The sequence below is a fragment of the Canis aureus genome, chromosome X (genome assembly GCF_053574225.1).
Source record: "Canis aureus isolate CA01 chromosome X, VMU_Caureus_v.1.0, whole genome shotgun sequence".
In the NCBI taxonomy this organism is placed as follows: domain Eukaryota; kingdom Metazoa; phylum Chordata; class Mammalia; order Carnivora; family Canidae; genus Canis; species Canis aureus.
In genome coordinates, this window is record NC_135649.1 from 119401947 (window position 1) to 119429076 (window position 27130).

Consider the following 27130-nt stretch of genomic DNA (forward strand, 5'->3'; position numbering starts at 1 on the left):
TAGTTTATGATTTGTCAACTCTACATGATGTCCTGTTATGATACATGAAGTGTATGTACATTATGATCTCTCTCTTTTCCACTTAGTCCAGTACTTTTTGTCATGATATCACTGAATAGGCTTTCTCTTTTAGTTACTGCTATGGGTGGAATGGTGCACCCCCAAAATTCATAGCTGGAGTCGTAATCCCCATTCCCCAAGAATATAATTTTATTTGGAGATTGGGTCGTTACAGAAGTAATCAAATTGAATGCCATCATTAGGGTGGATATTAATCCAATATAATTGGTGTCCTTACAAAATGGGGAAATTTGGAAAGGACACAAACATGCTTAAGGGAAGATGACAGGCAGGCACACAGAACAATGCCATATGTAGATGAAAGCAGGGATCAGAGTGATGTTTCTACAGGCCAAGTAATGCCAAAGCCTGCCGAAGCCTTCCAGCAAACCAGCAGAAGCTAGGTGAGACCCACGGAGCAGATTCTCCCTCCCAGCCCTCAGAAGGAACCAATCCCACCAATACCTTGATCTTGGACTTCTAGCCTCAAGAACTATGAGGCACTACATCTCTTTTGTTTAAGCCACCCCAGTCTGTGGGACTTTAAAGCATCCCTAGCAAAATGACATGCTTACCTAAATCACTTGAAATAGCACGTACAGGGCAGCCCAGGTGGCTCAGTGGTTTAGCGCCGCCTTCGGCCAGGGGCATGATCCTAGGGTCCCAGGATCGAATCCTACGTCGGGCTCCCTGCATGGAGCCTGCTTCTCCCTCTGCCTGTGTCTGTGCTTCTCTCTCTGTGTGTTTCTCATGAATAAATAAGTAAAATCTTAAAAAAGAAAAGAAAAGAAAAGAAAAGAAATAGCACGTACAGCAAAAACAATTTCCTTGCCTTGCTGTATCAGAGAAGAAAAGGACACAGGTGGGGATGACTGGGTGACAGGCACTGAGGGGGGCACTTGATGGGATGAGTACTGGGTGTTATTCTATAACACCCAGTTGGCAAATTGAACACCAATAAAAAATAAATTTATAAAAAAAAAGTTAGAAAAAAAAAAGGACACAGGTGTCTGGGAACAGAAGAGGACTTTGCAGCTATTATATTATCCACTGTCTTATCCGTTAGGCTGGAACATGGGGGGATGCCATTTGGCTAAAACTGACACCTGTGAGAACTGATGGCCTCATCCACTTCCTGTGGGAGGAAAGACAAAAATCCACAACAAGAGCAGGAAGAGAGGAGGAAAGCCTGGCAGTACAGTCGCCTGCCTGCTCCCCACCAATGCTCTCTATTCCCTAACACATCTCCCCTCCCAGCCCAACTATTTCTAGGACAGGAGTAAGTCACATGTAAGGACATTTACTCTTTGTATCCATACCGTATGATTAGATCCATGGTTCTCAACTGAGGGTGAATTTGTCCCCCAGAAGCCACATGGCAATATTCAGAGACATTTTTGGGCATCTCAGGTGGAAGAGTGCTACTGGCATCCAGTGGGTAGAGATCCGGGTTGCTGCTTAAGCCTTCCAATGCACAGTATGACCCCTGCTACAAGAAAGAATCATGTGGCTCCTAATGTCCCAGTGCCAAGGTTAAGAAATCCTGCATTAGAGGAGGGGGAGCACTCTCAATGGAGAGGAAACCCCAAGAGAAGCTGCCATAATCCATCCCTGTAATCCATCCCTACCAGCAGCTCCACGTCAGGGGAGGAGTGAGGTGCTTGGCAAAGACAGTAGAAGAGTATCTGCACTGGGGGCCCCTGGGGACACCAGCACAGAACTCCGCTTTCATCTCACCATCCAGCTCTGGAGGTTTTGTCATCCCTGGCCAAGAGTTTGCTCCCCTGGGCAGCACACGTTATTTCTGTATCCCCAGTTTCTAGCACAGATCTGAGCACAAAGCAGACATTAACATTTCCTAAATTAATAGACAGTGTTTCCACTGTTAACATCAATTACTAAAATAAATACCAGTGACCCTTTCTACAGTTAAACATAGAATATCTATGGTAGTCCCAGCTGCCACCTTTCTATTGCTTAAAAATCGTAGTCCCTTCTAATCCCTACGTCTTTACAGTTTCCTTTTGGGATACTGGTAGATAAGTAAAATGAAGATCCTCAGAATCTCACACCCTCTATTTATAATTTCCTTACGGCCACACAGAAATCATCTTTATTTCAATAACAGATCCAATATATTAAAAATTTAGAAAGAGAGGCATCACGCTAACTATTCTACACGCATGATTTATTAAGGCCCCCAGGGGGAATGACGGTTATCATCCCCATTTTACATCTGTCCTCCAGTGGAGAGAAATTAAGACACAGAGTCGTCGGGGGTGGGCTGGGAACTCGCACCCAGACTGCTGGCCTCTGGACTCCAAACCTTAGCCAGCACTCTACAGAAGGCCTCCGCTTTGTGCACAAACCGATGTAGTTATATGTACAAGGTCATTCGTGTTCCTCCTGTTTCACAGGAGGGCAGTGGAATCCAGGGTGGTTAAGGGAGCTGGCTCAGATCCCCCAGGCAGGAAACGGCCGAACTGGGATTCATATTCTATCTAACTACAGAGCCTAGGGCTCTGGCCTCATGTGGCCTGTCTCTTGCGCCTTCCGTCTTGCCTGCGTCTGCATGGGGCTTTTTCCTCCTCTTGAGGCAGAGTGTGCACCTCCTCCATGGCATCATTCATCAAACGTCCCTGCCATAGTCTCCTTCTGCTCTGGGTTCTCCCCACTGATTCATTGTGCGTCCATTCCAAGGCTCTCCCTGCAATTGTGGGCTTTCTATCCTCCCGGAATCTTGGTAGCCGCCACTTCCAGTTTGCCCCTCTACATCTGCTGACAGCTCTTTTTCTGCCTCTACTGCTCTGCTGCCCCCAGGCCTTACCCTCCACTCAAATACTGGTCTTGAGGGTGAAAGTATGAGGAGAAGAGGGATTGGGGCCAGCACCTGGCTATTCTGCAAGAGTGCATCGATTTGCACCAATGCAGCCACAAAAGACAGGGTTCAAAGGCATGGGACCGCTGGCCTCAGTCTCTTTGGGGAGACTGTGGGGCCATGGACAATACCATAGTGCTAAAGGAAGCTAATCACTATGGTGGTTATTACCAGTCTCTGATGACTGAGTAATGTTACCTCAAGATACCTGGGTGAATTTTAGAAGATAAACCTGTTATGTCTGAATCTACGGCCCCAACATGTTTTCACCCAGAGCAGGAGCAAAATTTATTTGTAGAACTGAGGTAAACATCGTCTAAAATCTATTTTCAGTCTCCTCCCCAAACATGTTTCCAAAGGGCAAGAATTATACCTTTGAAATCTCCTCAGCGTTCAGTTCCAACATATGATTTGCCTTGCCCAGTAGCTTCTATTTGATGTTTGGTACTCATCAGTAAAGCTCGTTAGATTCCAAATGCACTTGCAACTCGGTTGACTTGACTCAGAAATCTCCTGTATTCACACAGCATGAGTCACAGCACCCGAAACAGTTTGTTGGCATCTTTGTCAATCCCTTTCAGTCAAGGAAAGTTCAGTCAAGGAGTCAAACTCTCCTTAGGAAGCCCTTCAGAGACTCAAGTCTTAAGAAAGGCTTTTGAATATATCTCATTCTGTTTGCTGTTAAGAATTCCCCCCTTAATTTAAGACATTAGTATTTTCTTAACCTATCCATCGTTCAGCCAAGCTTAAAAAAATTACATTTAACTGAAATAAAAGTCAAGGAAATTGTTTTGTTTCTTAGAGACAGCTGGAATTATTGAAATCTAACAGACTTTGGGATTCAGCTTTACTATTCTAAAAGCAATAGGGAAACGTATGAATTTATATTTTGACTGAGATTTATAATTCTGTCAATCATTTACAAGGAAATATGGGTTTTCTATAAGATTATAAGTGTTTACGAATAAGAATGTGATTGCAGTGTGGTAGCCTAAAACAGAGGCAGGATTCATTGGATTTTACATCCTGTGGGCTCTCCTGTCTCCTGTTTACACAGTGATGGGTGGCCTGGTCCTGTCTCTCTGCCAGGTTTAATTTACTGGAGTGGATTGAAATGGATTAGAAATAAAGTACTGTTCTGCTTGGAGAAAGCTTGATCTTCTTTGATCACACTTTTAACTAGCATTAAAATTAATTTAAAAAAATACTAGACAAAGACACCACAATCCCTTTTTTGCAACTTCCAATCAACCAGAGAGCCAAATAATTAAGGTATTTATTCTTTTTTAATGCAAAGCAAATTTCAGTTTTTAAAACAAGTTATTTCCACTGAAAGTTTCCATGTCCCTGCAGCACCAGGCCCTAAGCATTCTTTGTTAATCACAGAATTGAAGAGCTAATCGCAGAATCCTACATGTTTATACCAACTTCAGATCAGAATTGGAAAATGTGGAAAATATTCTAACATAAATTGTTTTGCTTTAGCCTACACTAGTAGTCAGTATTTACCAGTGACCCTGTTCTTAGTCTCATGTCTACTTCTCCTAAAATGTTACAAGTATCTATGAAATACAGAACAAAAGTAAAAACAATTTTCCTACACTAACACACTGAATCCCACCTCCAGTATAGGGTTTCTGTCCCTTACAATATAAACCACCTCCAATTTTCCCCCATTTGGCCATAACTAATTTGAGAACACATCTACTTGGCCTCTACAATGTTCTGTAAAGAATGAAGACTGAGGGACACCTGGGTGGCTCAGTGGTTTAGCACCTGCCTTTGGTCCAGGACGTGATCCTGGAGTCCCGGGATCGAGTCCTGAATGGGGCTCCCTGCATGGAGCCTGCTTCTCCCTTTGCCTGTGTCTCTGCTTCTTTCTCGCTCTCTGTCTCTCATGAATAAATAAAAAAATCTAAAAAGAAAGAATGAAGACAGAGCATTTTCAGGTGACAGACTCAGGTAAGGGAATTGGAAACATTGAATATTTTTCTGGACAAACGCTATGCTATGAAACTGTGACCTGTGCTTCCAGGGAATGGATGGGGGTCAGAAGCTTTGCGGTGCCCTTATTAGCATGATTGGGTCACTATAACAGAATATCACAGACTGAGTGGCTTAAACAACAGACATGAGTGTCTCATGTTCTGGAGTGCAAAGTCCAAGGTCAAGGTGCTGGCACAATCCGTGGTCTGTCTTCTTCTTCTTTAATGCCAGCATTAGGGTCCTGCTCTGTGATCTCATCTGACCTAATTACTTCCCAGAAGTCCCACTTCCACACATTATCACAGCAGAGGTTCAGGCTTCCACACAGGAATGGGGAAGGGGTAGAAGTCAATCCATGGCAGTACACTGGCATCCCTAGTTTCCAATCAGATGTCAGGATCTTCAGAATGAGGGAAGGATGCTAATGCCTATTCATGGCCTTGGAGAATTCTGCACAGGAAACCTCAGTAACCATGGTCCCTCAGCTTGAAGAGAAGAGGTCCCGGCCATAGGGGTGAGGAACAAAGCTGCCACTTGTAGGAGAGGATCCCAGCCTGGAGAAGGGTTGGAATCAAGAGTGTGGAATGGGCATCCAGCCTTGGAAGTTGAGGAACGTAAAGAAAGAAAACCTACCTGGGGCAATAATACACAATTTGATGTAAAGAACAAAGAGAAAGGGAATCCCACGGAGTTGACAGGGAAGACCATTCTTCAAGAAAGGCAGAGCACATAAAATCCCGGGGAGCAGAAACAGAAACTGCAGAGAGCAAGCATGATGAAAGGAAGGAGATGGTAGGAATGAAAACAGGCTGAGGTCAAGGGGCATGCAGAGGCAAGCAAGCAGCAGGGTGGAGCTTTGCCAGTGCAGCCTGGCACACTGGAGGAAAGACACAAGAGGGAGAAGCCCATCGGAGTGCAGGTGGGCAAGCACTGGGCTTCAGACTTGTGGGAAGGAAGGGGACGGAATGCAAAAGCTTATACCAGGAATGGTATCATCAGCACTTGGAGACTGTGGGTTTCCTGGAGTCCAGAGAATCAAATACCTGGTATTATCCACCCATCTCCTCTTGGTCTTATTGGATGGCCAATGCCCACCTCCAAAAGGTTCTGTGTACTGAACACTGCACGAGCAATACCAAGTTTGTAGCACCATCTTGACCCAATTCACTCATGCTCAAGGCGTCTCATTTCTCATTTACTTGTCTTTCTCCTTGAGTGCCCCGCTCCTACTTTCAGAGGCACTGCATGCTCATTACCTGCAGCGTCTCTCAAGAGCACCTTGGATCTTTCAGAGAAAAGGAGCTCAATTAAGCTAATGAATATAAACAAATATGCTTCTCAGATTCTGAAATGAAGCAAAAGCATGTTCCGGACCCACCCAGTTGTGCCATTAAAGCTTGTGCCCAGTCTTTCTACAGCTCTAAAATGTATACCCATCCTCACAGAAGGATTCTACTGAGATAGGTTACATTGCTGCTTTGTGATTTGAAAAATAACAAGCTTTTCTGGCATAGTAACGTGCATTATAGCTTCTGCCACAATCCCAGAAACATCACCTCGCCCGCCTGCTGCTTCGCTGACAGATATGTCATGTTACCCCAGAGTCTTCAGAGGAAGGTTTTTGAATCGCCTATGCAATGCACAAGCCTTGATGTTTGCAATGTCTCACCCTTCTAATTATTTAAAAAGAGAGAAAAATGATTTCAAAACCTTTCAGAGTCAAGTTTTACTATTTTCCCTAGCACGGTCTACTCAGGTCAGGTTTACCCTTCCCATGTAAATAGTGAGATCTGGACCAGTCTAAAAGTTAATGTTTAGAGAAGCAGATTAATGATGTAGGTCTTGCAGGATTGAATGGTTCTCCAGTGATCGGACACTATGAACCATAGTGTAGCAATGTCACTAAACATAAAGGCATCTGATACAAAAGGGGCTCTGATCTACATTATTTCACAAATAATTGTTTCAGGAGGAACTGCTTTGTCCCTGTTAATTATCTCATTTGTTTATCATTTCCTTAATCACTACAACTTTAACTATATTTAATCAGTTAAACATTTATCAGTTTGAATGGAGAATAGGAAAATTGAGCTTGCATCCTCCTCTCTAGATGTTAATAGTTCTCTTAACTAAGGAATTCTTATAAGGATACCATGGATGAACCTGGTCAAGGTGAACCTTATAACAAGGTACACTATGAGACTTTTTTTCCCCAGTGATACATAAGATGTTTATGGATCTGACTGATCCTTACATATACAACCATAATCCTTCCTTATGGTGGTGGAAAATTCTTCCTCGGCACCCACCTTCCGCCACTATCTTCATGACTTCCGTGATCTTTATCATACTAAAACATGAAATATTTGTGCAACAGACAAGCAAGAAAAAGACTGTCAAAGGATTCAGTTAGGAAGCCAACAGGTTGATGGAAAACTTTTCCTATTTTTAACTTTATATCAAGTTGTAATTTTCAGAAACCATCTGAGATAACATTTTTTTTCTAAACCAATCCTGATACTTGAATGTTATAAGGTTTACTTTGAAAAACAAACTAAAATATAACTGGCAAAATAGGAACTGTCTCTAGAAAGTTTTGCTCTGAGTTTGGAAAACTGCTCTAGAACATAAACGTTTTACCTGCAACTTGGCAATGATGTTTGCACAAATGTAGACATACAAAGACTGGCGAGGAGTAGGTTAGACATTTTTTACACTACACATTGCCACAGATACGCGCAACTTACACAGTAGGCGCAGACACCGCGCCCCCTACCCCCAGTGCTGTTAGACACATCTGCTCAAAATCGACTTCAGAGCATTCAGCATCCCAATCAAACATGCCCACACTTTCCCACCTCATGAGGATTGCAGGCTGACTGCCTCATCATTGCATTCCAAGTTGACCCCCACCGGATTTTGCTCACTGCCTGATGGCACACTAGCCCCCTTCATTCTAAAGACCCTTCCCCCAGCTTTTATCACCGTGCTGCCTCTCCCTGGGACGTCCTTCACTGTCCTCTGCCAACATCCACTTCTCCTGCAAGGCCTAGCTCAAATATTATCTCTTTTATTAAGCCTTCCTGAAATCCCTTCCCATAGTCAGAATTAATTAGCTCTGCCTCTGTGTTCTGCAGAATTATAAATTTACTTCTATAATAACTTGCAGAGTCTGACTCTATTCTGTGTCACGGGTCCTCCATCAGCTGTGACCTCTGACGACAGGAATCATTGCTTATTTGGTTACGTATCTCATTCTCCTGAGGCAGAACCCACAAGAGCCAAGTGCTGAAGGGTGGGTGGGACATACCCCTGAAAGCCAAGGTCCAGAACGGGCTGCAGCGATGCTCTGTATTACAGCTCTGTGTCTTGACGGGAGGCTGTCCGGACTGCCTCGCAGCCACGCTACAGGAGACTAGCGCACGCCAGCTGAACATACAACACCCAACACCAAACACTGGAGGTCCCCAGCACTGTCTCGGTCACATACGCTCTCATTCTCGGAGAGGAGGACATGGCACGCAGGGGTTGACGGGGAGCGCACTTGGGAACGCAGAGTGAACCCGTGGGAGCCGGGGATGCCAGCTTTGTATAAGATGCTAAGGTGCCCCTTCACATGGGAGGGGGTGAATAATTCTGCAGGCAGGCCAGAGGTGAAACCCCTTATGTTGAGTACCACTGAAATGAAGCTGGTTAGCTGGGGAGGGAGCCTTTCTTGCTGAGTGAGAGACATTTCTGGTAGGGAGGGGACTCGCAGAACTTTAGGGTCCCATGAGGCTTCAAGATATCAAGGCAGTACTTGAATTTTTAGGTACTACAATACAGAGTCTAGCAAATTCTTTTTTTCCTTGTTCTAAAGTGTGTTCAGCTACTAGGCAGGTATCTCTATCTCGACCAAAGCTTGTAGACATTGGTCAATAAGTGTTAAGGGGCACTGGGGTGGCTCAGTCGGTTAAGTGTCTGACTCTAGAGTTTGGTACAAGTCATGATCTCATGGTCCTGGGATCAAACCCCATGTTGGGCTCCATGCTCAGCTGGGAACCTACTTGTTTCCCTCTCTTTCTGCTCTCCTCCTGCTCTCTCTCTCTCTCTCTGAAATAAATAAATCCTTTAAAAAATAATAAAAAATTATTGTTTTGAAATTAATCAAAATAGAGGGCATCTCTGAGAAGCCCCACCACTACAACATGTGCTGTAGTTTTGTTTTGTTTGCTTTATTCTTCATGGTAATTTGGGTAATTCAGTGGTAACCTGGAGAGGAGCCCATCACTTCTATCCCCAAATGACCATTCTTTCCACATTTCTTTGCAATCTAGTAACTCAGAGAAAAACATAAATAAATGAAAAACAGGGGTTCTGTGTCCAGGAGAGGCTTGCAGTAGAGGAGGAAGGGCAAGGTAAGTACATAGTAACTGCTAATACCGAGAGGTGAAAGTCCAGCAGAGCTCCACAACATTGTAGAAAATACCCAATCTATAGCCAGCATTGAATTTCATCTCTGCTTTCATAAATAAATTATGCCTGTCATTTCTTTTAGACATGGTTCTTACTCTAAAACATTCTCCGAGAACCCTGGGGCATTTGCTGTGTTCCACTTCAGATATAGATATAATTCACGGGAATGGGACAAGGGTTGATCAATAAAACTTACAAACTGTTTCAGCATTTGGAAGTGCAAAAAATGCCTTAGAGTAAAATTCCCAGGGAAACTGTAGTCACTGAGGTGGGTTTAATTCTTACTAGTCTTCATTCGTGGCTCAGGAAATTTCATTACCTAAGGAAATGATTTTAGGAATTTTTAAAGCTGTAATAGAGTCCACAAGCCACCTGATTAAAGTTTCCTTTAAGAATTGGATGCCACTGTGCCTTCCTATTCTCTGTCCTGGCTTCACGTGGAGGGTAGGAAGTGAAGGGCATCGATGTGATTTTGGGCTGTTTGACAAGAATATATAAATACGTGAGTATAAGAATAAAAATATATGAATATAAAAATATGGTAAGATGTGTGATAAGAGTTAGATTTAGATTACTCTGTATCTCCCAGAGTCTGTCCGATGCAAAGACATCATCCCTGGATGCATTCAGAGGGAATTCACTTAAAATGAGTTGTTTACAAAGGAGTAGAAGTTCAGAAGCAGCTGAAAGGAGAAAGGGAAGTCGCCCTGAGATTAGCAGCTGCAGAAAGTTCCTGCCATGCTTCTGCGGGATGAGAAAAGGAGCCATGATGGTGATGGTGCCAGGTACACTCCAACCGGAAACCACACCTAGAGTGTGCTGTAAAAAATGTATTTTCCCACCTTAAGAGGGAGAGGTTGACAACGGATCATCTGGCACAGACTCAACGAAGAAAGCATTAGAGAAGGAACCACAAAAATTAAGAAGTCAGGCTGCCCGTGATGACACGGTGTGGGGTGCAGGCTAGGGGATAAGCAGCTGTGCAGAAATGCAGAACAGTGATGCTCATGTGACATCCTCTCAGGTCCATTAAATAAATGCAGTCCACACCTAGCAGCCCCATCATTACCACTGGTCAGGTAACATGCAGCAGCTCTCTGTGCTGGCTACATCTAGTTTCCCTCACATCCTCGGGGGTAAGTCAACACTATTTGGTGCCTTTCCCAAAAGCCCTAGAAGATGCTGGCAACAGAACTCGAAGGGGCATGGGACAGGAGTGTGATGGGAACTTGGGCTGGTCAGAATCCTGATTTCTTCCTGCATACAACAGGCTGGTGTGCTGGCCACCTGTATACCTTCCTTGCTAAAGACTTCTGAAAATCTGGACCAGGGCAATGGGGCAGAAAGAGGTACTGCACTAGAATTAAAATAGTATCACCCTTTTGCCTTATTATAACAATCCACACATCGGCACAGAAATACTCAATATCTAGATGGTATATTTTTGCAAAGAAACTGATGTTACTTAGATGTACAAGCCTGTTTAAAGTTTCTGAATGTTTTGAAGGGGACAGCCTTTTCTGTAGGCCTCTAAAAGCCTACAGGATGTTGAACCGAGAATCACAAACACATGGTAGATAGGATCCTTACTCAGGGTTTGCAGACCATCTCTGAATGGCTGCAGGCATTGCAGTGGAATGCCTCAAAAAAGAGAATGCTTATGATACGAAGTAGAAATGAACTAGTTGGGTCTTAGGTCCCAGTTTTAGCCAGGGGGCCAGGTTAAAACTAGTGACCTGTACGTGTGGCACACAAATTCATGACACTGATTGAACGAGGCAGTGTGAAAGGACTTCTGGTTTTTGACATGTCTGATATCCTGATCAATTAACATACAGGCCACTTGACAAACAACAAGCTCCAAGTCTGGCAAATCTAGTGGAATCTAAAACCAAACCAATCAATGGAGACACGTCTGCCTGAATCATTGCTGGTTGTGAGTTTGTATCCAAATGAAGAATGTGTTTGAAACTATATAAATTTCATAATGCTTTTGGTTTTCTTTCTTTGTCAAACTTGGATTTGATTTTTCACCCTGAAGTTAAAACAGATCAAATTCAAATCAAACCAAATAAAGTACATGCTAAAAGCCCATAATACACACAATCTGGCCTCTCTCTGCTACCAACACACACACACACACACACACACACACACACACATAATGGGATGTATAAAAAGTAATTATATTTCTTAAAAAGAGGGATGGATAAGTGGTTTTATTAGGTTCACCAGAAAAGTTAATTAAATTTAGATATAAAATACACTTAAGATTATGTATGTAAAATTTTCTCCCCTGTGGTAATCTTAGCTAAATGATTCATACTTTCTTGAAACTGCCCAAATGTGTAAAGTTGAGGCCAATTATAAAAATGAGGCTGCTTATTTATTCAGCAAAGATTTACTGATCATCCAATATTGGGGACTAAAGGGTCCCACTAAAGTAAAGTTTTTTTTAAAAAGTATTTAAGCAATCTCTACACCCAATGTGGAGCTTAAACTCATGACCCTGAGATCAAGAGTTGCATGATCTTCCAACTGAGCCAGTCAAGTGCCCCGAGGACCTACTAAATTAACATAAACTTTTTCTCACCTGAATTTGGAAATGAGAGAGAAGTCAGGCAATTGGAAATGAAAATATATAATCTGTGTCTGTGGGAACTTGGATTGAAAGATATAAGTTAGGAATGCAGAAAATGGATTTCATCCTAGTTAACCTCACAAACTGTATCTCCAGTTGCCCAGGAGGGATGTGGCCCTGTGACACTATGTTGGGGACAGGCAGACCAGAATGTCTGCTTTTTGGGAGGAAGTATGCCTCTAACAATGGAGAGAAAAGAGGAACCAAACTTTGAACGAAATATAAACATTTTAAATAAAGGCAGGATTACTCTTGGATTTGAGTGGCTTATCCTACTCCTGGCCCTGAGCCATAATAATGTGTTCAGTTCATACCACCAATTGTTAAAGTCACATTTTCAAAAGTGAGATACTTTTTCTGCATTCAGTCTTCATCTCTGTATGTCTTTACTCTTAACTTCTCTCCCATATTACCATTTGTTTCAGATAGGACTTTCGTGATGGCACCGGGACCACCTGGATTATCCAAGATCATCTCCCCATCTCAAGGTCCATCTGCATGTGCTCGCTTCAGCAGCACATACATTCAAGGTCCATCTGCAGTCTCTTTTGCCATGTAGGGTAACATATACACAGACTCTGGGCATTAGGACAGGGACATCTTTGGGAGCCATTATTTTGCCTCCTGGAACATCCCAGTGTAGCAATGGCTTCCAGGAAAATCTCTCACTGCCTACTGGGCTGATTCTCTCAATGACATGGCCCAAAGTTGCCAGACCAGCAGGCTTCTCTCTATATGACTATGTTCAATGGGTCCCAGCACTTGCAGGTATGTCTGATGTGCAAGATAAACAAGATTTGAAATGGATAGAAACTAGCTTCTGGAAATGTCTTCCAATTTTACAGCATGTATATGAAAGAAATTTGTTAGACATTTTCCTAGATTTGACATAATTCCAGGAATTTTAATCATATCCCACTGAGTTCCAACACCTAGGGCCATTTTGTGAGGTTAAACGGTATTCATATCCAAAGCCAGCTTAGTTCACATGTTGCTAAGAGAGCCTTAAAAGCCTGAACACATGAATCCAAGAGATTTCCCTTCCACTGCTTCCTCAGGTGACCGCCGTTAATAAAACCCAAAACACAACAGAAGTGGTGGTAGCCGTTTGTTTCCCTTCTGCCAACATCAGCTTGATCTTAACAATTTTTTAATGCTTGAGGTTCACATACTCATCCCCCTCGCCCCCACATGCATGGAACCTGGGTGCAATTTAAAGTCCTGGCATGAAACCATGAAACCCAGACTATAAAACACCTTATTAAAAAAAAAAAAAAAAAGGCAAATGAGTGCCTATTCCTGCCCCCATATCTGAAAATGCTGAATATGAAAATGAAAATAATGTATTTTCATTGAATCAAGTCCTTTCCTCCAGCTGATGTCTTACACGTCCTCAAGCTGCTCAGCTGCTGTCAAGAAGGTCTTTATGTGTCCAGAGCCTGTGTGGCTCTACAGCAAGCTACCTCCACCGGCACCCTATGGCCCTATTAGCCGAGTCCCACACAAGGTTGCGGAGCTGGCATCCATCTGCAGGCTGGTTTTTACCTAAGATAACCTATCACTACAAAAATATTTTCTTATCTATTAATATGTCCAGAACTGCACTGATTCACCAAAGGGAAAATTATAAAGTTTTTCAAGCAATTTCAATTTCAATTTTTCCAGCAAAGCCACTTGCTTTAGTATTGGAAATACTTGCAGGGCCAGAAGTCTTGAGCCCAACCCCCACTTGAAGCTTCAATAACTTCCGGTCGACATGTGTCCCAAATCCAAATCCATGTCTATTTCTCAAGGTTCCTCAAGAAAAGGCCTGAGTTTAGTGGTTGGGCTTTCTCAAATCATTCTTTTTTTTTTTTTTTTTCTTTCTTCTGCACACTAGAAAAGAAGTATTTGATATTTATCAACAAGAAGCTAAACCAAATCCTAGAAGTTTTCGTTTTTCCACTCAGCAAACAGCAGTGCTAAATGATCCCAGGGCCTGTCATATCATAGGAGATTGAGATTATAGAGAATCAGACAAGAATACATGTTCTCACAGGGTCAGCTGCCTCCAAGGCTGGAAGTAAAAGAGGGGAGAAGCCAAGGTATGTACCCTCAATTCCCTTTCTCAAAGTCACAGTAGGTATATAATTCCTTTTCTGTAGGGGAGGCAGGAGGGAGGGGCAGAGAGACCAGGAGGCTTGTGCTAATAGATGTTCTTCCTTGAGTAAATATAAAGAGTAGAAGGGAAACTTGATTCTCCCATCATTGCCTCCTTTGTGCCTGGAATTATTCTAGGTCATCACAAATGGATTCTCCTTTTTACTATTTACACATGGAAGTTATTAAAATCCACCTCAAAATGTCAAGATAGCATGGAAAATTTCCAAAATCAGAAAGCACAGTTAAAAATAAGTTTGTGCTCCCATTGTTACAAGATTGTGTCCAAAATAAACGAAAGAACCCATAAATTCACATCATAGAGTCAACTGGGAACATACAAGCAAGAAGACTAGCCAAACTGGCTGCAGAGCCACCATAATGACCTTTGAAATAAATATTATGGTCAATTCTTCAGAACTTTAGACGAGAAAAAAAAAAAAACCATCCCAATACTAGAATTTAAAAAGAAGAAAAGCAGTACCCTTTTCTTATAGTATAAATAAATTATTCCCTTTGGAAAAACTGAAAAGATGCATTTTTCATTTAGAAAATATTTGTCTCTTTTTGGATAATGTCAGTTACCACAAAGTAATATGATGATAAATTCCTTTTATGACTCATCTTTAAAATGGCTTGAAATTCACATTGGAAATCATACGTCCATGGCTACTTTCTATTTCAATTACTGTAAGTGAAAAATATTCTGCAACATCTCAAGGAGAGATTTAACAAATCTGAAACTCATGCAGGGCTCTTCATCCCACACTCGTTAATAGACAAATTATCTACTTTCCTCAAAGTAATCCAAGAATCTCAGGACAGTTCATCAGGAATAGAGCATCTCCACATAGACCTCACGGAAATGTTCTCCAATACCAAATAAATTGTGTCTGTGCCTTTATACATCAACTAAACCATTTCTCAGAGCAAGACCATTATACTTTTGCCACTATCTTACAAGCTGTTTTGAGTAGCACTGTGGCTGACCATTTGAAACTGACTCTTAGACCTCCCATTCCCTTTCTGTTCGACTACTGGTCTCTGAATCTTTGGCCACAAGTACTGGCTTGTTTCAATAAACATTAAAAGCTGCCCTGGCAGGGTATTTCGAATAGAAATGGATCCAGCTACTTGCTAAAGGTCAATAACATTTGATGGGATCAGTAAGATTTTTCCAACTTTTTCCAGCAACTGGTCCAGTATTAAACAATAACTTGCTTCAAAATGCCTGTATTTCATAGTGTTTACTGAGCACATAGAATGTTATTCTGTGATAAGGAACACTATCCCAAGTGGAAACTAGGACAAGTACGGTGATGGATAACAATCACCAAAATGGCACTGGCTTATACTTGTAGTAACAGAGCAACAAAGAAACTCATATTTTAGGGTAGAGAACTGAGAACCTTGGACAGACCTTGAAAATAGTTGGTAAATTTGTCACATACGGTAAGTTAAAAGGTGGAGTATGTAATTTTTGCAGAATGTGAATGGAAAAGACAGAAGGTTCTTGTGTTCACTGTTTCTAACTGCTTTTATTAAGGCATTACAGAGAAAGAAGATTAACTGGGGCATAATTGGCCAATTTGCAAGCAGAGATGTAAGGAAATAGGGAGGTCAGGGATTGAGGTTATTAAGAAAAAGAAAATTGTGTCTGTTCACCAGCAGTTGTTACAAATGTTGCTCAGAGCCTCTCTCAGAGGACATATTAAGCTATTTCAGGCAAATAAAGAAATCAAGCCTGAAGGCAATAATCTGATTCAGGATGTCACCTAATTATTAGATGACCTCGTGGTAGCCAGGATTAAGATGAGAAAGTCTTGTGTTAAACTTCCTTTTTTCCCCCCTTCTTAATCAAACAAGTAAGGCAGACTTGAAACTTTTCTCCAGAAAAGAGCTTCAGGAAAAACAACAAGAACACAAATCTACTGGGTAGTAAATACATTGGAAACCTACTATGTTTTTGAGGAATTTATGTTTTAATGAAATCACATGTGTGGCCTGTAAAAGTATACCCAAAAAATCTCTCGTGGACGTGAGAAAGAAGAGCTTGTAGAGATCTACAGCAACCCAAGCAGAATGTAATGCTCAATGTCCACTTCATACATAGCCAAGGAGGGTGAGGAACAAGGACACGTCTCTCAAGAGCCAAGCAGCTACACCACCGCCAGCAGCATTGCTATCCGGTAAGATTTCATGACTGCTATGTATCTGCTCCTCATTCTTCCTTCTTTTGAATGGAAGATACTCATATCAACCTTACTACTGCCCTGACATTTTACATGAGAGAGGGAATGGAAGTTGGCTATTAATTTTTAATTTAAAATGTGGGTGATCAGGAGCTTCACATGGACCTGAAGAAGAAAACTGTATCTCTCTCAAAACCTTGTATTTTGTGCTGGATGTTCCCACTACATGCGACTTTGGGTTGTGTCTTAGAACGGAGTCCAGGTATTTCTATGTGTGGAAAGTAATCAATGTGCATCTATTTACGTGCTTGGAGACTGGACTTTTGGGTGACTGCTAAGTATTTCCCTGTTTTTTTGTTTTGTTCTGCAATTAAAGTCACTATACACTTTATTTCTGGTCTTTAGGTACAGGTATGGTCTGTATCTACTTTTCAGAAGTGAGAAGTAAACAATTGTGGCATGAAACATCCAGGTCTTTATGGTGCTTTAATTGAACTGTCTCCCTTTTCTTTCTTGCTGGCTAAAATTTGTGATACACAGAATTGCATTAAGGAGGGTGAGTCTCCTGCTCTCCTGGGTTTTTTTTTTTTTTTTTTTTTTTTTTGATGATCCTTTGGAGCCATATCTATTTTTACACTCTGGCCCCATTATAAGAGAAATGCACACCTGTCTTTTTGATCCACTGTGATATGCTTTCTCCTTGTTATAACTACTTAGCTTTTACCTTAATACAGCAATAGTCAAGAAAGGTGCTAAAAGAGCCAACAGTCCCCAAACTGGAAAATTTGATCTTAACAAAAATTTAGTTTTTGTTAGTTTCCACTGGCTCTTATCTTCTTTGCCCATTACTATCAGTGGAAAGAGCCCAGATGGCTCCAGCCATTCTTGCCATCACTTTAAAAGGATCACTGCGGTAAGCCTTCTGCAGATCCCTTTTAAGAAAAAGTAAATTCACTATTCTTGCTACGCTGTCTCATTTAAGAGACAGCCAGTTAAGAAGATGAAGCTGTGAGCTTTCCACACGCATTTGCTGCAATTGCCTCAAAAAAATTTTAGCTGAGGAAAAAAAGTTTTGACTTCTTTGTATGCTGACTCTTAACACTATTCGTCAATTAATCAATTTTAGTATCTTTATTAAATATTTATTGTGTTGAAGCTCTTGGGCCACGGAAGGAGAAGAATAACAAACAGCTTGAAAATATCCCTCATGCCAGGCCCTCCAAATGTATTTATAAAAACAGAAAAGTACCACACGTGGTACTTGTCAGTCCCGAATGCAATGACAGGCAGGCCACAAAAGTCAATAGAGGCGGCATCCTGTGAATCTGAACGGACTCCGAAAGCTAACATGGAGAAGGAGCAGGCTTCTGCTACTTCTGCAGAGATGAAGAGAGTTCTTTTATAAAGTGAAGAGAGTTGTTTTTTCTATAGATGGGAGATGGAGAATGCAAAAACATCCAGTTATTCCTTAATTCATTCCCCATCTATGCATCAAGCATCTATCATGTGTTGGCAATGGTGATGGAAACTGGACATACAGAGAACCTGCCCTCTAGAGGAAAAAGAAAGAGAATAAGGTGATTTCTTTCTAGATACTATGTGTTTCTCTGAATATTATGAAAACCACCATTTATTTCCTAATGATATACATAGGAAATTTTGGAATTATTCCTGACATTTTGTTCTCCTTGACCTCTCTTAGCGACTTACCAAGTCCCAAAGTCTTCCTGTGTGGGGTAACATATATAACAAAACAATTATTATAAATGGATGGCTGATAAAACAATTATATGCTAGGGAAAAAAAGGCCAAGGAGTTATAAATGGCAATACCACAAGGAGAGACAAAAGGAATTGTTTAAGGATGCCTAGATGGCTCAGTTAAGCATCTGATGCTTTTTAGTTTGTTTTTAAGATTTCATTTATTTATTTGACAGAGAAAGAGCACAAGCAGGGAGCAGCAGGCAGAGGGAAAGGGAGAAGCAGACTCCCCTTTGAGCAGGGAGACCAACATGGGACTAGATCTTAGGACCCTGGGATCATGACCTAAGCCCAAAGCAGATGCTCAACCAAGTGAACCACCCAGGAGCCCCAAGTGTCCAACTCTTGATTTCAACTCAGGTCATGATCTTACAGTTGTGAGATTGAGTCCAGTGTCAGGCTCCATGCCAGATGGGGAGCCTGCTTGAGATTCTCTCTCTCTCTTTCCCTCTGGCTCTCTCTATGAGAGAGAGAGAGAGAGAGAGAGAGAGGTGATTTAAATAGGGCCCACAAGTTCTCTTAGGTAAGAACATTTCATTTGTGAACTAAAGAATGAAAAGACAGTGTCCGTGGCCATGTGAAGGGGAGGAGGAGTAAGGACCCCACTACCTGGAATTGCTACCTGCAAAGAGCATTAACAGTTGAAAGATCCAGTGTGTTTTGATACAAAAGACTTTGGTGGGATTGGTGGGTGGAGTATGAGGGAGAGGTTCTCAAGACATGAGAACAACAAGTAACAAAGGGCTGCTTCACATGGAACCTTGAGGTCACACTAAAGAATCAGGAGACAATGAATTTGCCTGAGAGGACAGTTTTGGATATGAAAAGGCTGGAATAGGAAGACCAAAGAGGTGGTTCCCTGGGGCAGATACCAGGAATGCTTATGGTGGCCCCATTTTATGGGTCCCTGAAGGCAAAGGCATTTAAATATTACCTGTTGCAGTATGGGACCAACAGTAGTGTTGAGCAGAGTGGCATCTAGGGAGGTCAATCACTCGTAGGTTAGGGATGGAGGTGGGGGATAGAGCAGGATGCAGGCAGAGCTACTGCCAAGTTAAAAGAAAAGATAAGGGTAAGACGGATGAAAATGAAGAGTGATCACAAGATACCCCACACAGGAAGACTTTGGGACTTGGTAAGTCGCTAAGAGAGGTCAAGGAGAACAAAATGTCAGGAATAATTCCAAAATTTCCCATGTATATCATTAAGAAATAAATGGTGGTTTTCATAATATCCAGAGAAACACATAGTATCTAGAAAGAAATCACCTTATAGCAGAAAAAACATCAAATAAAGATGACTTTTTATTCTCCTGTCTTCATTAAGGTTTACTGAAGTAATTAAGGCCCCTCACGACAATTTGGAACCTGGCCCTCGTTGGTATGTACAATTACCTTGGCATTCAATTGTTCTCTCTGATTGCTTCAAGGTGAAGAAAGACGAAGGGAGATGGGTCAGTAATGTGAATGGTATGTTTATGCATATGAACAACCCACGACCTCAATGCATGCCGTGGGAGTGAACTCTGGTAGTCTAAAGAGCAAAGTGTGCACCTGGGCTGCGGGGAATGATTACACATGTATCACTTCTTCTAGAACCTGTAGATCATCACTGCTGGCATGACGGCCATTGTTAACACTTGTGAAACAGGGGACACGAGCATCCAGAACCTTCTGGAAAGGGTGTCCGCTGGAAGCATTCACTGCTCTCTGCCAGCACTACATCCCTTGGCAGTAGGATTCTCTTAACAACTGAGCTCAGCACCATGGAGCCCATCCATCTCTGACAGTCTTCCAGCCACTGATAGTCAAGTGTGTAGCCTGGCTGAGGACGGATACAACGAGGGCAGTCAGCAACTTGCTGCAGCCCATCTTGCCAGGTGGTTAACTTTTCAGAGCCACACTTCTCATTCTAAATTAGATAAAAAAGCAGGGAAGGACTGCCATGCCTACTGTCCCCCACAAATCACTGGGCATATAAAATACATCTGTGCCTCACACATGCAATCCTCTGTTTCAGACGATCACAACTTTCTGTGAGGGTCTGGCAAAGGCAAGGGAGCAGAGCTAGGGCAGAGGCTTTCTAGGTCACTGCTGGCATTCTCAGGCTTGCATGTGGTACAGGCACCCTCCACAAGGAAAGTGATGCTAAATGACATGAGCCAGCCACAAAAGGACAAATACTGTATGACTGCTCTTGTAGGAGGTACCCAGAGTGGTCAAATTCACAGAACAGAAAGTAGAATGGTGGCTGTAGGGGCTGGTGGGAGGAGAGAGAGGGGATTTAGTATTTAATGGGGACAGCCTTTCAGTGTTGCAAGATGGGAAAGTTTTGCATAATGGATGGTGGCAATGGTTGCATACAATGTGAATGTAGTTAATGCCACTGAACGTACACTTAAAAATGGGTAAAACAGCAAATTTTGTTATATATGTTACCACAATTAAAAAAAAATAAGTAAATACATACACGCACACACCCCAAAAAACCCATACAACCAAGAAGTCTTGAGCGCATGAACGGATAAATAAACTTTGGTACATTGGGGCAATGGGATATTATTCAGTACTAAAAAGAGCTGAACAGGGGCGCCTGAGTGGCTCAGGGGTTGAGTGTCTGCCTTCAGCTCAGGGCATGATCCGTGGGTCCTGGGATCGAGTCCCGCATCTGGCTCCCTGCATGGATCCTGCTTCTCCCTCTGCCTGTGTCTTTGCTTCTCTGTCTCTCATAAATAAATGAAATCTTTAAATTAATTAATTAATTAAAATAAAATAAAAAGAGCTGAACAGTGATGAAAAGCCATGGAGGAACCATAAACATATATTACTATGAGAAAGAAGGCAGTCTGAAAAGGCTACGTGCTGTATGATTCCAACTCCATGACATTCTGGAAAAGGCAAAGCCACGAAAACAGAAAGATCCACCAGTGGGCTGCCAGGGCTAGGGGGCAGAAGGGATGAATAGGTGGAGCACAGAGGTTTCTTAGGACAGTGCAAATACTATGTATGATACTACAACGATAGAATCATGCCAGTGTACGTTTGTTCAAACCCATAGAATGTAAGGCATTAAGAGCGAACTGCAATGTGAATTATGGACTCCAGATGATAATGACATGTCAATGTAGGTTCATCAGTTTTAACAAATGTCAAGTCTGGTGGGGATGCTGATAATGGGGCAGCCTCTGCATATATGGGAGCAGGGGGTGCATAAAAAATCTCTATATTTTACCCTCAGTTCTACTGTGAACCTACAGCTGCTCTTAAAAATACCCTTAGTAAAGAAAAATATATCAATGAAAAAATCAACTTCCCCTTGATCTCCAGCACTGGTTTACTTAAATTAGCATCTTCGTGTTATGTAAATAGATGCAAATGTAAACTGATTATACATCCCCTTGATCTTTAGCATTATACAACAATAAAAGCAAACCAAATTTACAAGTTAAAAGCAAACAAAACCGCCAAACCAATAAAATCCAAATTAATGTTAATTTAATGTGATAGAAGCTGCTGTGTTGCTAAAACTGAATGCTTGCTTAGAACATCATTGTGGAACGGGCTTCCAGGTGCAGGTGTGCTGAACGTGCCATACAGGGTGATGCGCTCAACTGCAATGCCCCCCATTCTTACCACGCATGTGTGTATCTCTCTTTTTGGAAGAACACAGTTCATCTAGCAACCTGTGTTGAAATTATTCAGTATTCTTTGGAATAAACACATCATTTATGAACCGAGCCCATGTCTCTTTCCTTCTCTCTACTTGAGATAAGCAAAGGGTACCCCTTGGTGCCAAAGTAATTTCAAACACAAAGGCACTGAGACCTCACAATGAACCTTGCATAAAGTTACCCATCTTGATGATTCTGGGCATACTTCATTCATTTAGATTATCATCAAAATGAAGACAAAAAATATGAAGGAACAATATGGTAGAAAATCAGCCAAATATCAAAAACATGTCTATAGACCCTCAAACTGGATTCAATGACAGATGGACCAATATTGAACTGTTTTCGTATTCTTCCTATATTATGTTCAGGTGGGTCCAGAGGCAAAGAAATGGAAATAGTAGTCGACACAGGATTTAAATTCAGTTGTCATTTAATCACAGTGTGAGAAAACAGTAATCATAATAATTTCTCCAGTATGTTTTCCTCCTTGAAAAAAGGATTAGGTTGTGTCTTCAATCCATTCTATCTTTAAAGTTCTAATTTTAATGTGATAGTTTTTTGGTTGGCAGCTCTATATGTTATTTTTTTTTAGAGATTTTATTTATTTATTCATGAGAGACCCCGAAAGAGAGGCAGAGACACAGGCAGAGGGAGTAGAAGCAGGCTCCATGCAAGGAGTCCGATGTGGGACTTGATCCCAGAAATCTGGGATCAGGCCCTGAGCCAAAGGCAGACACTCAACAATTGAGGCACCTGGGCACCCCAGCTGTATATGTTAAGTATAATACAATTTTAATTGCAATAAAATAATTTTTAAAAAACTGGTGTCAGCACTATGTACTAGAGCAGTGCACTGTATAATTCAAATCACTGCTAAATAAACATATGTATATCTATCTATATGTATATATGTGTATATATGTGTGTGTGTGTGCATAGTATCAATGTTTTCAGTTTAGGCTTCTCATAGCCAACCATGAATAGATTTTTGTACTTTCTTAAGCAGATCTTGAAACAAAGTTACAGTACTCCCATTAGTGCAATCCTGAACTTAATAAATCAGCTGTACTTCTCTTATAATATTTCCTGTGTGTCCTATAAAAATGATGTAAATTGATACATACCAGGGATCTGCAAATATCTTCAGGAAAGGGTGAGATATAAATATGTTTGTCTTTGTAGGCCATAGGGGTGGCTATTCAACTCTGCCACTGCAGCAAAAACAGGTACAGACATATGCAAACACAATGACCTTGGATGGATATGTTCCAATAAAACTTTATTTATAAAAACAGCCAGCCAAGTTCAGCAAAGAGCTACCATTTGCTAATTCCTGGTAAATATGAAGGACCCAATATGATAAAAACAAATCTAAGAAAATAAAGAATAGATTTGATGCTCCTGTAATGGTTTAGATGTAGAAACACTGCAACTTCTAAGTTTAAAGCATCAGACTTTAAAAGGAAATTGTACACAATTCTTAAATGTTTTAATGTATAGTATCATGTGTATGAAAATTAACTTGATACGGTGCAAATGTGTTTATTTTTCTCATTTGGATTATGTGAAACTTTGTAAGGTGAAAGCATACAAACGATCTAATTTTCTTTCAACATCTTCCTTGACATAAAGTTGAAGAGAGACTCAAGGATAATTTGATGTCAATGAACAGTTAAACTTTCCGGAGTATTTTTTCTGCAACAAGCAATCTTAGAGGATAAAAATTTCTTTCTGCTCCTTAACAAAAGTATGATCTTCCTCAATGTAAGTTATTTTTTCTTAAAGATTTTGCTGCTCTTGGAAGTCACGTATCATCTTCATCCCACTGATATAAACATGGACTTTCTGTAAGTTTAGAATAAACATCAATGCAGAAAAAAAATCCTTGTACAAAAAACAGCTTTAGCATCACATGCTAGAACACTGCCTATTGTCTTAACTTCTTGTAAAAATCAACATTGATCTATAGCAAATAAAAGTCTATGTCATGTCAAATTAAGACTTAGCTTAAAATCCAAGGTTAAGTCAGCATGACAGTTGTGAATTAAATTTTATTTATGGGTTATATTTTTCAGTGTTTTAATGAACACAATTTAAATCTTATAGTCAATCTAAAAGCATTTAACTATGAACAATAATAATATAATCTTTAAAATAAACAGATCCAAAAGGAAATAACGTATGACATTCCCCCTAATTCAGAAAGAACAGTATATAAAAATGTTCCTAACTGTTGACCTTGAAGGCAAAATAAATTTGGGTATAACAGTCATACTGACTGTTGACTGACTTTGGAAATGCAAAGAAAATCCTGATGCTGGACACTGAACACTATTTTAAATCTCTCTGATAATATGTAATGTGTGCCTCTTCTCTTAGGGGTCTATAGAGATTTAGGCAGCATGGAAGATGAGGGATGAATTAAACATTTACATTTTAGGATCATCAAGAAATTTAAACCCATTTATCCAATTAATTAACATACATTCTTCCTTCAAAGCTTCAAGTTTAGATTTAAATAATCTATTTTTATGAAGAATCAACAATCCAAATAAATTTTATTTTAGTTCTGGTAGATGCTGACAAGGTACAGAATGATGGGGAAAACACAAACTAACTCCAAAAAGTGAAAAAAAAAGTAGATGAAGCTAGAAAATTTGGTCCTGTTTTGCAGTATCCTAAGATCTTAGATGTGACTACAATTTTCAGGTAGCACAGGTACCAAAGATGAGTTTGAGATTCATGCAGAGACACAAATGACTGTCAGAAAAAATGTGAGGCAAAAATACAAAAAAAAAAAAAAAAAAAAAAAAAACCCTAGAAGAAATAGATGGAAAAAAAGCAGGATTTCTGCATTTTGTTTTGTTTTGTTGTTTTAAGATTTTATTTGAGAGTGAGAGAGAGCAAGCACAAGCCAGGGAAATGGGGGCAAAGGGAGAGGGAGAGGCAGCCTCCCCGAGCAGGGAGCCTGACTCAGGGCTCCATTGTAGGACCCTGGGATCATGACCTGAGCCAAAGGCAGATGCTTCACTGACTGAGCCACCCAGGAGCCCCTTCTGCATAGTTCTTGAATCACAGAGTTTTTACTCACACCACCAAAATCATAAGATGACGTGTTGAATTTTGTACATGTGGGATGCCTGGATGGTGAAGTCAGTTGATCGACAAACCCTTGGGTTTCGCTCAGGTCATGATCTCAGGGTTGTGAAATAGAGCCCCTGCGTCAGGCTTTGCAATCAACTTGAAGTATGCCTAAGACTCTCTCTCCCTCTGCCTCTCCCTCCGACCACTCACTCACACTTTCTCTCTAAAATAAATAAATCTTAAAAGAAAAATTTTTTTTTTACATGTAAAGAGTAAGGATATGCTTGAAGTTTGGGAAAGATCAAATCTTTCTGGAAATTGGAATAACCATGTTCCAGTAGAACATAACTATGAACTCTGCCTGTCACAGAATGAGAAATGCTATGACTTCTCTAAGTTGAGTAGGTTCATATCATGCCTCTCTCACTTATAAACCTGTTCTGTATTTTGTTGGTGGATCCTACAGTCTACCGTAGAATATTTCAATTGTTGTGATCAAGGTGACTTTGGTCTATCTGCATACATTTCCCCGTTGTATCTATACTCTCCTGATTTTATCAGAGAGAGTGTACACAAATTAAGTTTCTAAATAAAGCAACGTAAGATCATTCATTTCAAAATAAATCAATACCACAGAATGAACAAGGGATTCGAGGTCAGAAGATCTGGGTTAAAATACCAAACTCTACCAGCAGCTAGGCACTTAGCAACACTGATGAGGTTAGATTCTTTCTCTCCATGTCTCTCTATGCATATTTATCTGATCCAACTCCCTGGAAGGAGTTTTATTTTGTAAAATAAGATGAGATCTGTGAAAGTACTTAGCCAAAGGAGAAATCTCTACATGGCAACAGTCAAGGGGATATAACATAAGAGGTTCCAGAATGGGAGGCAGACCAGGTCCTAGCTCTACACTTATATTTAAAGAGCTGTGTGACCCTGAGGAAGCCATGCAAGTGGAGTAGTATTGCAGAATCACTGGAGATTTGGAGAGAGACAAAATTTCAAATCCCTATTAAATTTCAAATCCCTATTAAATTTCAAATCCCTATTAACTGTGTATCACTGAACCTATTTATTATCTCTTTCCTCGGTGTCCAAATTGGTAAAGAGTAAATGATGAAACTTCAGAAGGTTTGTGTAGGAATTAAATACCTAAACTCTGTATAGACTGCCAGTGATTGGGGCTAAATAGCTTCTTAATGACCGAAATTCCTGTCGAATGTCTAATACATGAAGGTATACCTACCAACCTCTGTCAGCAGGGGAAACCTTCACCAGGTCTTGCACACGTCAAGCTGGCTTTGCTGATTATTTCCCCTTCCGAAGATGTCTACCTACCCTGCTCTGAATTCACAGACTGTATTCATCCCTCAAGATTGATATCAAACATCATCTTCCAAGGAGAGCCTATACAATACATATTTTACTTATTTTTCAGCTTGTATTTTCAAAAGGCATTTGCAAATGCTATAATTTCAACCTCTACCATCCTCAAAATGAAAGATACATCAAGAATATTTAATTCCATTTTTTAAGGTGGGGAATTCATTCAAGAGGCACTGATCAGAGTTGACCAACATTTCACAGAAAGGTCACTGTTGCTTCTGTTTTTTACCCCTCTTCATTTTGATTAAATAAACTTCTTGATCCAGAAATCACATAAGAGATAATATTTCTCATGATGAAAAATCTAAATACACATTTAATTTAAAAAAAACCTTAAACCAAGACTCTACACATATGTACCTTAGCGTTTCAAAAGAAAAATGAAAACATTTAATTTGCACAATCAGACACCTCTGAACACTGACCTGTTTTTTTACTTGAAAGTTTTTATTGTGCATATCTACAGACCTAGCATCATATATTCTCTGACTTCAAAAAGTAGGGGTGAGGGTGAGTTGGTTATAGTCATACAACAGTGGATGCAGGCAACCTCTGTATGTGTGTGTTATTTTCCATTGGGGATATTTAGACACTTGACAAGGTAGAGTGTTCCTTATATAATATATTACCGAGTTTGACCACAGCAAATCCCTACTCAAGAGCTCTTCTGGAGCATTTTTTCTTGTCTTGTTGAATCTCATATCTAGTTACTAGTTAAATATAGGCAAAAAAAGATGCTGATGTTAAAAAAATAAATAACAGCTGCAGAAATAATAAGGTTTCTTGGCTATTGATCAGTCCCATAGCTGCACTCATAGTAACTGCAAGACAATTTCTGTGGGAAAGACCTACCTCAAAGCACTGCATGATATA

The 27130-nt window shown here is 40.7% G+C and overlaps 2 long non-coding RNA genes across 13 annotated transcripts in view; one reads left to right on the forward strand and one right to left on the reverse strand.

The window, feature by feature from the left end:
• LOC144308025 (uncharacterized) overlaps positions 1-20065 on the forward strand; it is a 31304-nt gene extending 11239 nt beyond the window's left edge. Inside the window, exons 2-4 of one of the 2 annotated variants that reach the window (XR_013374676.1) lie at positions 12446-12550; positions 13900-14104; positions 19438-20065. This is a non-coding gene — a long non-coding RNA (uncharacterized LOC144308025). Of the gene's footprint in view, positions 1-12445; positions 12551-13899; positions 14105-18924; positions 19247-19437 lie in introns of those variants that run through there. The other variant, XR_013374675.1, reaches the window with a different exon arrangement.
• LOC144308023 (uncharacterized) overlaps positions 1-27130 on the reverse strand; it is a 405010-nt gene that overhangs the window by 239398 nt on the left and 138482 nt on the right. The window lies entirely within an intron of this gene.